Source organism: Typopeltis vanoorti, chromosome 15 (genome assembly GCF_054136105.1).
Source record: "Typopeltis vanoorti isolate ZY-2024b chromosome 15, IOZ_Tvanoo_1.0, whole genome shotgun sequence".
Lineage (NCBI taxonomy): Eukaryota > Metazoa > Arthropoda > Arachnida > Uropygi > Thelyphonidae > Typopeltis > Typopeltis vanoorti.
Window position 1 is genome coordinate 121,251,156 of NC_143563.1, and position 18,200 is coordinate 121,269,355.

The 18,200-nt window shown below is 37.1% G+C and overlaps 1 protein-coding gene across 17 annotated transcripts in view; it reads left to right on the forward strand.

The window, feature by feature from the left end:
- Nucleotides 1-18,200, forward strand: part of LOC150099111 (paired amphipathic helix protein Sin3a-like) — a 578,777-nt gene that overhangs the window by 14,908 nt on the left and 545,669 nt on the right. For 8 of the 17 annotated variants that reach the window (XM_090404589.1, XM_090404591.1, XM_090404587.1 and 5 more), the window contains one exon: nt 16,967-17,101. The exons of the other annotated variants lie outside the window; for them this stretch is intronic. The gene's annotated coding sequence lies outside the window, so the exon portion shown is untranslated. The remainder of the gene's footprint in view (nt 1-16,966; nt 17,102-18,200) is intronic. 17 annotated transcript variants of the gene reach the window in all.

Genomic DNA, 18,200 nt, shown 5'->3' on the forward strand with positions numbered 1-18,200 from the left:
TTCTTCAAGGCTTGCCACTGAATCTCTAAAGTTTCGTTCCTGTTCTCAAAACTCATTTTTTCTTCAATAATCTTTGTGTATTTTAGTCTACAGTTCACATCTGAGAGATGCTGAACTTTTATTCATTTTAAAACTTTCTTACATGTTATTGTTTTCAATATGAAATTCAATTTTATCCTGCTCAAGACTAAATAGTGATCACTTTAATTTCAAATCCTCTGTACTCTCTGGTGTCCTTCACAAGGGAGAAAACATCACTTTCAACAATAACATAGTCAATGAGACTTTTATTATTCCTTGCCTCTTCTCTCCATGTGAATTTGTGCACATTTTTATTTTAGAACATGGTGTTAGTAATAACCAGTCCATGTCCTGAGCAGAAATCCAACAAATATTTGCCTTTATTATCAGCTTTGCTCTTTTCTCTAAATTTTCCCAATATATTTTTGTATGTTTGACGATCATTTCTTACTCTGCTATTTAGATCCCCAACAAGGACCAACTTTCCCTTTTTCATTGTGTCAGATGCTTTCTCTAGAGACTCAGAAAAGTTCTTCCACTTCTACTTTAGTAGAACCTTCTGTGGGACCATAGGCACAAATAAGTCTCATTGTCCAGTTCCCCATTCTGATATTTGTCCACATCACTACTTGAGTCTGCCTGCCATTCAAGAAGATTAGCCTCATATTTAGTGTTGAATACAATGGCTACTCCTCCTTTTTCTTGATTGTCATTGCCTGAATATAACATTTTGTATTTAAATTCCTTTTGTGTTTAAATAATTTCTCTTTGATTCCATATAAATTTGTCTTTCCACTACAACAGCTTTTCTTATCTATTTCCTTGTTTGATTTGCTGTTGTTACCTAAAAATTGTACCTAAATAGCTGAATTAAATGTAGTTGTTTTCTCATCTTCTTGCCCTTTTCATAGTTTTTATTGCTAATCATCATACTAAGTTTACAACAGCTGCTTTAAGATGGATATTTAGAATATAACTTATCTGTGTACAATAAAATCATGGCTAAATATTTCTTTGTTTCACATCAAGTTTAATTTCACTCCCCTGAATATTGTTCTGTATAGAGGGCTGACAATGGGGATGTATACCTTTTTTGCCTTCTACCTGATTTTTACATAGCACCATCTTATATTATTATTAACAGGAGACCTCAGCAGGAGAGTTGAAATGATTGAGATATCAAGATGTTGATGGTAATAATTTATATAGAAAAAGAATTCCTCACAAATTAAGAGAAATTCTTTAAGTGTTTATTTATATATACTTAAAGAGAGCTTAAGTGATTAATACTGTTTACTTTGTTTTGGCAGTATGTGTGGTGATCAGCGGATATTTCTAACAAAATTCTCAAATTCATATGCTAAAATTTGTCTTGTAATGCTGCATGTAACAAACCAGTTATTGAACTTGTGTATCTGTGAATTTGATCATAAACTAGGCTACAGATGTGAGAGTTCTCAGAATCAATGACAGAATCATTAAAAGTGATATTAGAAAGCACCTAGATGTTATCATTCAGGAATGTGTGGACATAACTAAGGTTTTGTTACTTAAACAGAACGAGGAGAGGTAAGATTAGCCAGATGAGGATTTGATGTCGAAATGCCAAGAAGAGATGGAAGACCAATATCTGGTTGATTGCAGTGGATAGTGCTCTATGTCCAAGTTTAATATGACTGTGTGGAGATCTGACAAATGGAATAAACTTGCAAGAGAACAAGAACTGTTAGGCAGTTAATAAACCAAATTGTGTATTTTACATCCGTATATATATTCTGTATAGCTCTTCTTGTGTAGAGGCTTAAGTGCTGTGAGGACATTATGTTGGAGGTTTAATGGATTTTTTACAACACTCAAAAAGAATTAAAATAGAATTTAATACTTCCTATATTTCGTCCTAGTCACTAGGACATCTACGGGGATTACAAAGACAATTAATGTAACATGCACACAAAAACTTACAATACTAAGCCCAACCACGTGGGTGACAATAACGTCCTATCTAGGTGGAGCGCCCTCTAAGGGCAGTTGTAGGTGGCCTGGAATGTAAGGTGGGACCTCTGGTGATGACTGTTTCCCAAATCTTCGGAAGCTTAATGCAACCGTATTTGTTAAGATTTGGTTGGTTTTTGAGAGCTGCTGCTGCTTCTAAGAAAAGTCTCTCTTTCTTGAATTTGCTGTGGTGGAGCATGGCGGTTTTCTTCCATGATACTCTGTGGGTGGTGTCCAAAACATGGTCAGCCAAGCCCGAATGGCCATAGTTGTGTTTAATCAGACAGGCAGATCAGCATCCATCCGCCTGGAGGAACACAAGTCGTACATCGTTAAACACAACTATGGCCATTCAGGCTTGGCTGACCACGTTTTGGACACCACCCACAGAGTATCATGGAAGAAAACCGCCATGCTCCACCACAGCAAATTCAAGAAAGAGAGACTTTTCTTAGAAGCAGCAGCAGCAGCTCTCAAAAACCAACCAAATCTTAACAAATACGGTTGCATTAAGCTTCCGAAGATTTGGGAAACAGTCATCACCAGAGGTCCCACCTTACATTCCAGGCCACCTACAACTGCCCTTAGAGGGCGCTCCACCTAGATAGGACGTTATTGTCACCCACGTGGTTGGGCTTAGTATTGTAAGTTTTTGTGTGCATGTTACATTAATTGTCTTTGTAATCCCCGTAGATGTCCTAGTGACTAGGACGAAATATAGGAAGTATTAAATTCTATTTTAATTCTTTTTGAGTGTTGTAAAAAAATCCATTAAACCTCCAACATAATAAAATTCTGTATAGCTGTTCAGGGTATGTATTAGGAATTGATATACCTTTGGTGATAAGTAACCTTTTTATTGATTACATATCATTCCAAGTTTTGGAGTAGGGTATAAAATAAGTTTTAAGTTTGATATATCATATTTCAAAAGGAAAAAACAGAAAATTTACCTCCTAAAAGAGTCATTATCATTTGATCCTTCGAATTCATTGGACATGGTGTCTGCCTTCCAACATCAGGACAATCAGTAGTTAATGTTTAGTTTGAGATTCTCTGTGCTTCGTTTATTTGAGCACTTCATGGTTTGTCAAAAAAATTAAAAAAAAAATAATCAATATAATGTTAACAGCAAAATTGTGAATAGATTTAATGTTTGAGTGGGAGGATCATTTGTTTCCCCATCAGTGTCAGTCCTGTACTATGGCTTGGTGGGGAAACCTGCCGAGTTGGCTAGGTGATCTACTGCAGGATTAGAAGATTGGGAGAATCTGTATTGGCAGGTCTCAGGTAGAGAAGAGGTTGAGTGTGGGAGACCATCTTCATTGTTTTCTAGAAAAATTGAGGCTAAGAGTAATTGAATGGTAGTTTTTGATGGCTGGTTATTTTCTTTATTGTGTTGTGTGTGTGTGTGTGTGTGTGTGTGTGTATATATATATATATATATATATATATGTGTGTGTGTGTGTGTGTATGTTTAGTTTCATGGTTTTGGATAGATGAGTAGGCAGCTTGTGCAAACATAGAATAGATGTGAATTGTTAATCCTGGAAGACATTTTCACGTTTGTTTGGGAATATTCAGTATTTTTCTGATGTTTTTCAAAATTGGGAAATGCTTGATGGGTTATGAATCAAGTTATTCTTGTTACAGTGGAAAGTGATGGCATTAATCAGCTAGACTTTGCTAAAAATCATAGGCATCAGTGAGACCTGGTTGACAGAAATTGATATAGTTACAGGGATAAAATGTAAAAGATATTATATTTTCAGGGAGGGTAGAGGGAATAGGACAGGTGGAGTATTTTTGATGATAGCTGAAGAATTTCAAACAATAGAATTAGAAGCTAGAGTATTTTTGGTCCAGGAGAGATGGTTCATTTGAGGCTGTCTGGTATGAGATAAAGGTCAATAAGACAAAATATATTGTTGAGGGCCACAGGAAGATACAAATACCATGTATTGGTAGATTAGCATGATGAGTGCTGGCCGAACAATCATTATAGGTGACATAGATTAGAGAGAGGAATAGGGCATGTCAAGATGAAAGTGGAATTTATACAGTTGCTAAGGGATAATTAAATGAAATGTTGTAGAGGGGGACAAGGGATTTGAGAGAGTTGGATTTCATAGTAGCATCAGAAGCTATATCCATAACCAATGTTCTGCCTCCAATTGGAGAGAATGATTATTCAGTCTTGTTCTGGGAAGTTGCTGAACATGTGGAATTTTCTGTCAAGAGAAAGTTTATGTTGAATTACAAAGCTGGTACTTAAGACAGATTTAGGAGGCGTCATGAGCAATGCCATAACTTGAGAAGCCACAAGGAAAGAATGCCAGTAGTGAATGGGAAGTGGTCAGAGTTAGTTCGAGAAAAGGAGTATCACACTGCATATTCGAGCTCTGGAGGATAAATCAAGTGGAAACTAAGATATATATCAAGAGCTTCAAAAAAGAAAAGTGGAGGGAATATAAAGAAAAAGGTGATCGAGCATATTCATGAGCAGTATGCAAAGTGCAAGCAAGAGGACTGACTAGTTTAAGAAAAGCCAAATCAGATTATGAGAGAATTAACTCAGCAGGCCAAAGTAAATTCCAAAGAGCTTATTTCATTATGTAGCAAGTAAGAGCAAAAAATGACTATGGTAGGATAACTGAACAGTGCTCATGATACGAAGGTAACAGAGGCAAAAGAAATTAAGTTGCTGAGTGATCATTTTGCAAAGGTATCATCCAAGTGAATTTGTGTTTGCTGTTGTGATAGAGATGCATATCATAATTGAGGTAAATGAAGAGGTGTTCAATATATTGAAAAATATGAATGGGAACATTCTGATGAAGTTGTTCCAAGTCTCAGCTCTGGCAGGGTTTCAGGGGAGATGAGTGGAATGAGGATAAGATAATGAGAATAAGATAGTTTCATTGCATAAAGGTAAAAAAAAAATTGGCTCCAAGACAGAGGTAGCAAACTACAGATGAATTAATGTATTAGGAGTAGTTGTTCAAGTGTTGGAAAAGTTGGTTAAACCTAAAATCCAACATTGGGTAGATAGGAATGTGATACTATAGCAGGCAGCACAGCCTTTTTTAAGAGTAGGTCCTGTCTTAGTAATTTATTCACATTTTATTATAGTAACAGCAGAATCGATAAGGATATTGCTGGACTTTGCAAAGGCATTTAACAGAATACCACATGAAAAACCATGACAAAAGTCGGAGCGATTAGGAAATGGATATGAAGCTAGGTTCATGAATAGGAAGGTGGCTGACAGACACCATAGAGTGTATATGGTGGCGTGGAATCTCGGAGAATGAAGGTGACTAGTGGAGTACCTCGGGGGTTCTGTAACAGGTTTACTATTTAATTTGTATGTCAATGATATAGAGAAAGATTTAAGGGAGATATTCAGTTATTTGCTTATGATGCAAAACTGGGGAAGACAATAGTTGATAAAGGTATAAGTTAAAGATCCCAAGAAATTATATTTTTGGTTCCATCCTTTATCCAAGTGCAAGCAAATAAAGTTTGCACACGAAGTAACTTCATGACTATGCTACATGTATATAGGCTAATGACTTCACATCAATTGCCTTGGTATTTGGCATCTTTAAGTTATAGTATAACCAAGTGAAAGAACTTGCAACAAATTGATAAAGGTGATGTAGATATCGTGCAGAATGATTTTAAATAAACTGGCATTGTGGACAAAGGATATAATGATTGTTAATTTAATATTGCAGAATTCAAGGTTATATCACTGTATGACATTGATGGGTACTCAATTGCAGGAAATTAATGAGGCTAGTTACTTAAGTATAATGGTGGACAGAGTTGTAAGTTCAGAGGACATATTGCAAAAATTGATAAAATAACTCAAAGGAATACTTGGATTTCAAAAAACATGCTCACAAGTTAAGATAGGGAAGATTTTATCCCTTTTTATAAGGTTATGATTCGGCCACATCTCAACTACTGTGTGCATATTTAGTCACCTGCTTTACTTGGAAATTAGGATGTAGTAGATTGTATTCAGAGTAATCATGCTTGTAATAGGTCTTTAGAATGCTCCCTATGAGGATAGGGAGGTTTGTGGATTACAATGTTTAGTTCATAGGCAGAAAACAACTTTCATTAGTGTTGTCAACTGTTTATGACTTTTGTTTCATTCGAAGCCGAGTTATAGTGCCAAGAGTGACAGTGTGTTTTGACTAACGGTTGGTTGTCAAGATATACATGTCATACGCAACGAATTCTCACTATCAATCGCTTTATAACTTTGAGATAAAACTCACCATTGGCCTTTTGGCCAGGCGGAACAAATTCTTTGTGGATAATGCCCTTGGAATCATAGAAACAAATCAGCATTGTCTTTACTTTTGACTTCTCCAAGTGACTTTTTTTCGGATGACCCTCTTCTGGTGGTCGCCACTCAGCACTCTGGCGCTTTGTTTCGGGCTCAAACTCAAAACACCACATTTCATCACCAGTAATGATCGTTTCAAGGATATTTGAGTCCTTAAGAATGGTTTTAATGAAGTCCTTGCAGTGTTCAATTCGATACATTTTTTGGTCATCGGTCAACTTGTGGGGAACAAACCGCGAATTCAATTTACGAGGGCTCAAACTCTCAGTCAAAATGTTGGGCACAGTTGATTTTGGAATCCCCAATTCATCTTCATTCAATCTTGCAGACAATTTTGGGTTTTCTTTGATGAAATCGTGCACCTTTTGGATGTTAACTTCGCTCAGTCCAGTTTTTGGATGGCCCAGCTTTTTGTCGTCCTCGAGCGTCTCATGACCACCTTGAAATCGCTTAACCCACTCATAAACCTCAGTAGGATAAGCATTCATCACCGTATGCTCTTTGATTTCGTCTGCTTTTCAGTAAAACTTTTACTGAGTTGAACACAAAAGTCAATCGCAGCTCTCTGTTTGAAACTAATTTTCCTACTGTTCTTCAAAACACACTGTCACTCTTGGCACTATAACTCGGTTTCTAATGAAACAAATGTCATAAACAGCTGACACAACACTAATGAAGGTTGCCGTTTTTGACAACAAAAAGATACAACAGGTATCGCAACTAGTTTATTCTATTTTCGAAAAGTTCGGTTTCTATTTGGACAGAGGATGTATTATGAAAGAAGGAACTTTAGGTCAAATAATGCTTAGATTTGATTATACTTCAACCATGTAGTACTTGCTTGGGAAGTGGCTTAGTTTATTAATGTAATATTCAGAAAATGTTACATGCTGAACTACAAAGCAGGGAATTATGACAAACAGAAGTATGCTGATTTTTCAACATGGTAGCAGTTTTTGGATGGGAAGGATATCGACAATACATGGGAAATGTTTAAAAAAAATACTGAAACGATGCAATAGCAGAATGTGAAATGGGTCTGTAATCTTATTAAACAAGCGATTCGTAAGAAAAGCATGAGTGGTAGGAATACTCTGTGCGTAAGGATGATGTCTTTTATGAAAAAGTATCAGGCCTGAACTGTTGTATGGAAAGCAAAGTCGTAATCTGAGTATGGCAACCTCAAAGAATTGTATTGTTATGCTGCAAGTAAAAGAAAGAATGAATATCAAAGAGTAACTACTGTATACAGATGGTGAGAGGATGGCAAAAGAGGTTCAACAAACGAGTGCCCATTTTGCTAAAAGCTATCAACTTGGTGTATGCAACATTGTGTGCTCTTTGCCACCTCTTCACTAAATGAAGAAGCTCAGGTGTATGAGGAGGATATATTCGAGCTGTTGCACAAACTGAATAAGAATTCGACAATAGTAAATGATCAGATATCAGCATGGATGCTAAGAATGTTCAGCTGAACTGGCTATTCCTTTGATGAGGCTATATAATTTGAGTCTTAGAACAGAGAAGATTCCACAGAAGTGGAAAGAATATATGGTAATCCTATTGGACAGAGTGGTGCAAAGATTGATGTTTCCGACTATTGACCTATTAGTGTCTCTGGAGAGGTAGTGAAGATTTTCGAAAAGTTGCTTAGAGCTTGCATTCTGAAATGGCCTGACGGAGAATCTCTGCTTTGCAAAGAACAGCATGGATTGACTAAGGGAAGGTCATATTTTAGTAACTTACTCACATTCTATAATAATGTTTCTAATGAGCTAGACAAAGGGAAATGGATATGCCATATTACTTTGATTTTTGCTAAGGCTTTTGACAAAATGCAGCATGGAAGACTGTTGCATAAATCAGAGAAAATGGGATTGAATTATATTTACATGGATAAGAGGATGGCTGACAAAGTTATCAAAAAGTGAATGGGGTATGTGAATCTTCAAGATTTAAGGGTAACTAGTGGTGTACCATAAAGGATCAGTTCTTGGTCCACTTTTATTCAATCTGTTATTCATCAAATGCTATTGATGCAAAAATAGGATTGTAATCAGAGATATGCAGTACTTGCAGAATGATTTGAATAGGCTGGAATTGTGGGCATGGAAAAATGGCTGTCAGTTCAATGTTAATAAAGTCCTGCACTTCAGGTGGAATTATGCTAAAAGAAACTAATCATGCTAGGGATCTTGGAGTTTTAGTAGATAGGAAATTGAACTTCAAGGGCTATGTAGCAAAGATTGCAAATACCACTTAGACAATAATTGCAATGCTGAAACGAACTTGCACATGTAAAGATAAGAATGTCATTTTGCCTCTTTACAAGGCCTTGATAAGACCTCACTTGGGCTATTGTGCTCAGGTGTGATCTCCTAGTTTATGTTGTGATTCTGATACAGTGGAGAGGGTATACAAAGGACAGTGTAAAAAAATTATATCAGGATTTTGGAATACTTATTATGAAAACAGGTAAAGAATTTTCTAGGTTGCTGACATTAGTAAATGGGAGAAAGAAAAGTGATATGATTGAGACTTATAAATTTCAGTTGATGGAATTATTATTATTATTTTTTTATTGAGTGTGGGAAAAGGAAGAGGGCATCCTTGGAAGCTGAGAAGGAATGATGTCAACAATGGGGTAAGAGCCAGATTTTTCTCTCATAAAGTGATGGATGATTGGAATGGATTGCCATTGGATGTTGTGTGTGTGCAGGTAATGTGAATGAATTCAAGAACAAGTATGACAGTTGGTCATACTATATGACATAGAAGGTGAGAATTAGAAATTAGGTCAGAAGCCCTGGTTGGTTCTATGCATTTCTTTAAAGACTATGTGGAGATCTCTCAGTTATACAGCTTTGATCCTTAAGCACCCTGATATTATTATTATGTAACACCTCCAAGGAGTCCAAAGACTTATCGAGGGAGGGCACCCACTCCATAACTCTCCTCCTCCACCACTCAATCCACCAACTACCATCAACATTGTCATCTACACCAATGGCATCTACCTCCAACCACCACTGTTAATATTTTTACAGACAGTCGCCAACATCCATACCCACAGTGGGATTCGAACCCGCAGCCTTTTGGCTGGAGAGCAGATACTCTAACCACTCATGTTGGAGGCTTAATGGAATGTATACAGCACTCAGAAAGGATTAACATAGGTTTAATACTTCCTATATTTCGTCCTAGTCACTAGGACATCTTCAGGGATTACAAAAACAACTAATGTAACATGAACACAAATATTATACAATACTAAGCCCAACCACGTGGGTGACACTAAAGTCCTATCTAGGTGGAGTGCCCTCTAAGGGCGGTTGTAGGTGGCCTGGAATGTAAGGTTGGACCTCTGGTGATGAGTGTTTCCCAAATCTTCGGAAGCTTAATGCAACTGTATTTATTGAGATTTGGTTGATTTCTGGGAGCTTCTGCTGCTTCTAAGAATAGTCTCTCTTTCTTGAATTTGCTGTGGTGGAGCATGGTAGTTTTCTTCCAAGAGAACCTGTGGGTGGTGTTCAAGATATGGACAGCCAAGCCTGACTGACCATAGTTGTGTTTATAGATGTAAGACTTGTGTTCCTCCAGGCAGATGGATGCTGATCTGCCTGTCTGTCCAAAGTATGCCAGCTTACAGGAACAGGGTACTTTGTAAACTCCAGGAGGAGAGAGGAGGGAGCTGATCTTTCATAGAATGGATAAGGGTAGCAAGTTTGCGGTGGGGCTTTATATGCTGTGTGTAGGTTGTACTTTTTTAGAATCTTGGCTATTTTTTCAGATGTGCCATGGATGTAGGGTATGGTGATGGCATTTTTAATCTCTTGTTGAGAAGGACAGGGAATGAGGGAGGAACTGATTTTTTTTGATACTGTGATTGCTGTAGCCATTGGAGAGGAAACTGCTGCGTATGTGGTTAAGGTCAGTAGTGAGGGCGGTTCCACTGGAACAAAGATTGTGGGCTCTCTTGGTAAGAGTTTTAATAATGCCATATTGTTGAGAGGGGTGGTGGTGGGAGAGTTTGTGAATGTATCTGCCTGTGTGTGTGAGTTTTCTGTATACAGTGAAGGCAAGTGTACCATTAGGCAGGCGTGTAACTAAGGTGTCTAGGAAGGGTAAACAATTGTTCTTTTCCTTTTCCATAGTAAACTGGATTCTTGGATGCAGGCTGGTGATATGACTGAGGAAGGAGTCTAACGTGTCTGGGCCATGAGGCCAAATAGAGAACACATCATCTACGTATCTTAGCCAGATAGAAGGTTTGAGTGGGGCTGAGTCTATTGATCGTTTTTCGAAATCTTCCATATAAAAATTGGTGGGGGGGAGGACCCATGGCAGTTCCCTCTATCTGCTTGTAGATTTTGTTCTTCCAAGAAAAATACCCAGAGTTAATGGCAAAGGAAAAGAGATCTAAGATGTCAGATGGAAAAAGGTTTTCTAAGAGAGATAAGGTGTCAGTTAAGGGAATATTGGTAAACAAAGAGGAGATATCAAAGCATCCCAGTATGTCTGCGTTATTCAAGGTTAAATTTTCTATGAGGGCTTTAAAGTGGTAGAGTTTTTTATGTAGGATGTGGACCTTCCAGTGAGGGTGGGGGTCAGAGTTGGCCAGCTGTTTAGACAGTCTGTAGCAAGGTGCGTTGGTGGCATATACTATAGGTCTAAGTGGGGAATTGGGTTTGTGGAATTTTGGTAAACCGTTTATTCGATATTCGGGCGGGACAGGAATGGAAAGGTTTAAGTTTTTTCGTGATGTGAGGGGTCCAGGAAGATACTATTTTAAGTAAGATTTTTAATTTCTTAACTTGTGTTTTTGTGGGGGTCGTGTTCTAGCGGGATGTAGGTAGTGCTATCTCGGAAGATAATATTCATTTTACGATTCTTGGACACCACCCACGGGGTCTCTTGGAAGAAAACCACCATGCTCCACCACAGCAAATTCAAGAAAGAGAGACTATCCGAAGCAGCAGAAGCTCCCAGAAATCAACCAAATCTCAATAAATACGGTTGCATTAAGCTTCAGAAGATTTGGGAAACATTCATCACCAAAGGTCCAACCTTACATTCCAGGCCACCTACAACTGCCCTTAGACGGCACTCCACCTAGATAGGACTTTACTGTCATCCACATGGTTGGGCTTAGTATTGTATAATATTTGTGTTCATGTTACATTAGTTGTTTTTGTAATCCCCGAAGATGTCCTAGTGACTAGGACGAAATATAGGAAGTATTAAACCTATGTTAATCCTTTCTGAGTGCTGCTGTATACATTCCATTAAGTCTCCAACATGATGTCCTCACAGCACTTAACCCTCTACATGCGAACTCTAACCACTCGGCCAACCAGGCCAGCAATATGAAAGGTTTTGTGTGTATAATATTTAGGGTCTCCTATGTAGAGTCTCTGGACTATGAAAATAGTGTGTAATGTTATAATAATAAAACATTGCAAGTGGCTTAAAACCAAAATTCAAGCTTAGCCTTAAGCTTTGATTGCAGCTCACACATCTGCAGAACACTCAAAAATTCATATCTAATCTTGAAAGAAACATGCATAGAAATTGATGTCAGACCATCTAATATTATCATGGTTGTTGGATACTGTTTGCTCACTCCTCTTCCTATAGGTACAATCACCATATTACCCAAACTTCAACCAAGTTTCATAGCATTTTGATCTTGCATAGATCATCATCAGCAACCATGGGTCCAATGCCCGTAGGTGTCTGCTGCCATCTTGATATGATTCTTCCATTGCATTCTGTTTTGTGCAAGATGACTCAAATTGTGTATAGAGTTTCTGCACCATTTGACGATGTCATTGCCCCATTCTCTGTTTGGTCTTCCTCTTTTGTTCTTTCCTTCAATCATTCCAAACAGCAACGTTTTTAATTTTCTCTCATCATTCATTCTACATATATGGCCAAATAGACGTAGTTTCCTTTTGATTATTTTCTGGATCAGGTTTTCTTTTGGTTGTATTCGTCTGTAGATTTCCTCATTGTTCACTTCCTGTATCCAGCTTATTCTCAAGATCTTTCTATAGCAATTCCTCTCAAATGCCAATATCCTCCTTTCAGATTCTCTCAGAAGTACCCAGGCCTCGCATCCATAGAGCATGCTGCTGAAGATACAGGTTTCTACAATGCGCAGTTTAGTTTGCATCTTTATAGCTCGGCTCTTCCATATTTTGTCCATGGCTTTTAAAATAGTTGTTGCTCTAGCTATTCTAATTTTTCTCTCTTTTTTTGGGGTCCAATTCATGCGTCATGTGGCATCATTCATTTCTGTAATTCTGTTCGTAATTTTTGTAATTCTATTGTAATTCTGTTCAGTAACTCATGTTGTCCGAATATCGTTGTTTTAGTTTTTTCAAAGTTGACATTTAGTCCATATCTTTTTCCTTCTGTGTATAGTGTTTGCAATGTCTGTTCCAGCCTTGCTGTGTCTTCTTCAATCAGGACGATGTCTTCTGCAAAGCAGAGGTAGTTTATTCTCATGCTATTTATTGAAATGCCTCCACCTTCTTCTTTAACCTTATCTAGTGTTCTTCCCAGATTTGATATTGGGTCCTCTTGACTTGTGGCAAACCAATCTCCAGTCTCACCTGCTATTCTGATTTTTGCTTGTGCTTGGCTGTTTATATCTTTCAGCAGGCGGATCAATTTATTGTCCACACCATAGGATTCCAAGACAGCCCATGTTATATTTTGGTCAATATTATCAAATGCTTTTTGGAAGTCCACGAAACAGCAGTATATCTTTTTGTTCTTTCTTCGAGCTTTCTCTGCTATTAGTCTTAGTGCGAGTATATGTTGCATTGTACTTAGATCTTGTTGAAATCCAGTTTGCTTATCCAGAAGATGTGCCTCCATATGCACCTTCAGGTGTTCTGTTAGTATTTTCATCAGCACTTTGCCAAGATGACTCATTAATGCAATAGTTCTGTAATTGGCGCATTCTGAAGTACTGCCTTTCTTATGAAGAACAACCAAGACTGATTTTTTCCAATCTTCGGGGGCATACCCTGATCTCCATATTTCATTACATAGCTTATGTATTTCTTTTGCAACTGATTCTCCTCCATATTTTAGCATCTTACGTGTTGTGTTGTTATTTCCAGGACATCTTGTTATTCTTAAGATGTTTTATAGCCTTAATCACCTTCTTTTCAAAGATCGCTGCTGGTGGAGAGATTGCTTCTAGTTCTTTGATTACTTCTGTTGCAGTATCATTTAGTTGATTTTTATATAGTTCACTGCAATATTTTGTCCATCTGTGTATGATTTCTGTCTTATCCATCAATACTTTACCATTTTCATCTTTGACTGCTACTGATCTTGTTTGCCACTTCCTATTGACATTTCTTATAAGTTTGTAGACCTCTAGTTTTGTGTTCTCCACAGTACTGTTCGATGTCTTTGCACTGGTCGTCCAACCATTTGGCTTTATCAGATCTTGCTGCTTTCCGTTCTTCATTGCATTTTTGATGGTATAACTCATCTGCTGCCTCTGAATTATCTCTTTTTAAATTTCAGTTCTCTTTTCTCTTGTGCCAATTTTAGGGTTTCCTGAGTTTTCTTGTTGATCTTTTCTCTTTCAGGAATTACTTCCTCTACTGCTTTTTTTAGCACTGTAGTCAGTCGTTCTGCTCTTGTATTTATATTTTGTTTTTCACTTGAGGTCTTAAGCTTAGTTTCCAGTATGTTCTGATATGTTGTTCTTAGCCTGTCTTCATTTAGTTTTGAAATGTCTCTAGCTTTCTGGAACTTTCCTTTGTACTTCTGTTTCAGTTTTAGTCTTATATTTGCAATCACTAAGCTGTGGTCTGAATCAATATCAGCTCTTTGGAATGATCTGCACCAGCGTTTCTAAACCTGTCTAAGCCCAAGGACCAGTAAAATGCCAAAAACAATTCTATGGACCACTAAGTTACAGAGGCGTAACTGGGGGGAGGGGAGCACCTCCCAGGCAGCGCTTTTTTGCATTTAAGAAATCTTGCCATACTGTATATGACAATAAAACTGTATTGTTGTTCACTTCACCCCTCTTTTATTATTCATCATTTTGCTGCTACAAATTTAGCGGCAGAATGACGAATAATAAAAAGGGTGAAGTTGACAACAATGTTTTATTGCTTCTGCCTTTGAACATTCTAATGCTATTTGTTGGTTTTTTTAAGTCTCCATTTGATTTCAATAATTTTTACTTATTCAATTTTAATTTGTTTTGTTTGGATAATTAAAAATTATATATTTATTCAATTAATTTAAGTCTGTCTGCGGACCACCTGTGGTCTGCAGACCACAGGTTGAGGAGTGCCACGTCCATTTACGTCCAAGAAGTGCCATGTCCATTTACGACAATCTTTTTATTGTAATTTGGTATTGTAAATCATCAGGTTGTTATCCGTGGCAAATTCCAGAAGCATCTTTCCATGTTCATTTCTTTCTCCATATTCAAATTTTCCCATAACCTTTTCCCGTCCTGTGTTATTTTTGCCAATCTTTGCATTCCAGTCTCCTCCAATGATGAGTATATCCTGCTTCGGCAGCTCATCAATTACTAGTTGTAGATCCCTGTAAAATCTCTCAATGTTTTCATCTGCACTCTCTGCAGTGGGCGTATATATTTGAATGGTTGGGCACTGAATCTTGCAACCATTATTCTTTCACTAACTGGTTTGTATCCTATCATTGCCTGACAGGCTTTGTTACTTAGCAGGAATCCTTCGCCTGCTTCTTGCTTACTTTCATTTCCTGACCAGAGAATTCTTCCACCATTTGATTCTCCTGACAATGCCCATCTCATTTCTGAAATACCCAATATATCACATCTGTATTTCTTCTTGAAGCAACTGCAATTTTCCAGTTGCCCAGAGTGTATGGACATTCCATGTGCCAATTGATATTCCATCCTTTACAGGCCTGAGCTTGATTTTTTTTTTTTGTCTTTGTTTTTGTAACTGATTTTTCAATCCAACCCTGATTACTTGATTGGGAACGCGAACCTTGTTTGACCGGGTAACGTCCGAGCCGGCATGAGTCCTTTTTCTAGTACTTTGGCATCGGATTTCAATCGTGTTTTCTTTTTACTGTCAGCACATTGACGCTTATCTGACAGACCCTTAGTCTCCCTTGAAGAGCTTGGGAGAGAGAATCAGAAGGAGCATATTGATTTAGGCTTAGGGTGGCCTAAGCTCGCCTTGATGCAGTACTATCATTGGACTTCTGTGTCATTTTATAGAGTTACTGGAGTTGTCCACCAACCCACCACGTCCTGTTAGTATTGCCACTTCTTGTCTGGGACTGCTTATTGGCTATTCGCAGTTAGCCACCATCTCTGGTGGCCATTCCCCGACCCGCAACCTGGGGACCCGTCCGGTGGCATGTAGCTTTGCCTCTGGGGGAAAGACCCCAGACCGGATAGATGATCACAGCAAATTACCTGTTATTAAACATTGCTAATTCCCCTATAATTTCTCCTGAATGTTTTTGATATCTAGAGGTCATCTTATCTAATGGCATCTCACTACTGTGCTGGAAACTGCTCCAGAATTAACTTCATCGTTCATTGCTTCTTCATGCCTGCTCTTCTTGCTTCTGGTTTAGCAAGAAATCTCTGTCAATGGAAATCAGAAGTGATTTAGTTTTAAGCAGGATAAAATTGAATATCATCTTAAAAGGAAAATTGTGTAAGAATTTTTTTTTGTTTTGTTTAAATCAAAGCTTGAATACATTTCAGAGGTAATAAGAGTTTTTGAAGAAAATAAAAAACTTTTGGGATTCATTGGCATACCCTAAAGGAAATGATTGATTCTACCAGGGAAGATTGTGAAGTTATCTGCAGGGATAAAAATTAGAAAGTTAGAGGCAGTCAAGGAAAAGAAGACAGTTATCAAAAGTTCTTGGCAAGTAAGTCAGCATGTTCTCTGAAAGAATACAAATAAATGATATAAGCAAGGCACTGTGTAAAGCTAAACAAAAGGCATTAGAAAACTTTGGTAAGACAAATAAAGTGTTAGGAAATGGAGGAAAAGGGTACTGTAAAATGAATCAGATGATAAAAGCGACATTAAAACTGAAGAAAATATCCGGTGTAATTACATGCATTCTGAATGGTGTACCTTGCAAAACTTTTCAGCTATTTTGGCACAATTTTTAGTTAAGATGGCAAATTAAATATGTAAGTAGACAATAGAATTAACAAAGGCTGGTATGGGTAGTCAGAATAAATTTATAATTCCAGCTGAATAAATTCATATGGAATTATAAAGAAATTAGTTAAAACACTAAATTAGATGCATATAACTGATGAGGTTCAAACCAATTTTATCTTATGGATCTGTGAGCTGGGTTAGAAATGAAACACTTGATCAAAGACTGGAGACAGATTCCGCAGTTCTGAGAACAGATGGCATCAATGACAGTATGATATTATAAAACAGGATGTTATGAAGGAACATGACATTATTAGCATTCAGTAATTTGTTAGCAGTGCTAATCTAAAGTTGTATAGTGATCTAAGCAGAATGGGAGATGAATGGTTGGCAAAAGCAATTTTTTTTTTTCTTTTTTCAGAATGGCATAAGCCCAGCATTAAGACCAAGATCTAAGTGGATTGATTGGTAAGAAGTGTCTTAGAAGACCAAAGTGTAAGATCAGATAATGTTGGAATCCTAAAGTATTAATTTTGAGGAAAATTGTTGAGAGAAGGTTAGTAATTTGTAACATTTTCATGTAGTCCTATCATTTCTTGTAAAAACCCTCCCTTCTCATGAGGGTATATCATGGATTTGATTATATAAATGAATATTTTTTGTTCTACTGACTATTTTTACACTGGCCTATAAGATTAATAAGACACTATTTTGTTGCTAATTTGAATAATTTTTAAGAAACATGATTTAAGTTAGCAAAAAGTTACTGTCTTATTGTTCTTAATTCTGTTTTCTCAAACATCATAGAAGATGTCATTATAAGGCCAGCTTTTTTTTACCATATCGTTGTATACGTGGCTTCTTTTACTCTTTCCCCAAGCAATCAGTAGTATTCACCTTTGGAAAAGTTATGTGATAGAACAGTTGTAGACAATATTTAGGAAGGACGTAATCATTCCAGTATTGTGAAGTAAAAAAAAAAAAAAAAAAAAGTTATCAGAAACATGGAAAAGCTGCTGAACAGATTTGAAAGCATTCAAGGTTACCTTGCATAATAATCATGTATTAGATAGATATTTGAACATAAATGATTAAATATAGAGGTAAGGGTTTTACATTGGGTATATTGCACAGCCTGAAGGTTGAATTTCAGATTGTTCAGTGAATGCAAAAATTTAGAGGAATTTCAATAGTATATAAATATATTAAGGAGGCTATGTAAAACTGATGAGGAAAGTGGAAAAGACAAATATGCGAAAGGCTTAAATGTTGGCAATAGTTGATCTTGATGCTTAAAAAAAAAAGATTATTAAGCTGCTAGTTTTTTTTCTAGATTTCAAACCAGCATCTTTCAAACTTGCAATGCCTTATCATTCAAGGAATTTAGACAAATATTAGTGGGAACATTTAAGAATTAAGAGAAACCTCCAGGGAGTCATGGACTCAATGAGGTTGTCACATACTACACACACCAACTATCGTACTTATTCTTGAATTCATTCACACTACTTGCACCCACATCCAATGGCAATCCATTCTAATCAACACCACCCTATGAGAGAAAAATCTAGCCCTTGCCCCTTCTTAGCAGCATTCATTCTCAGCTTCTAAGGATGCCCTCTAAGGATTTCCCCATCCTACATAAAATGAAAAAT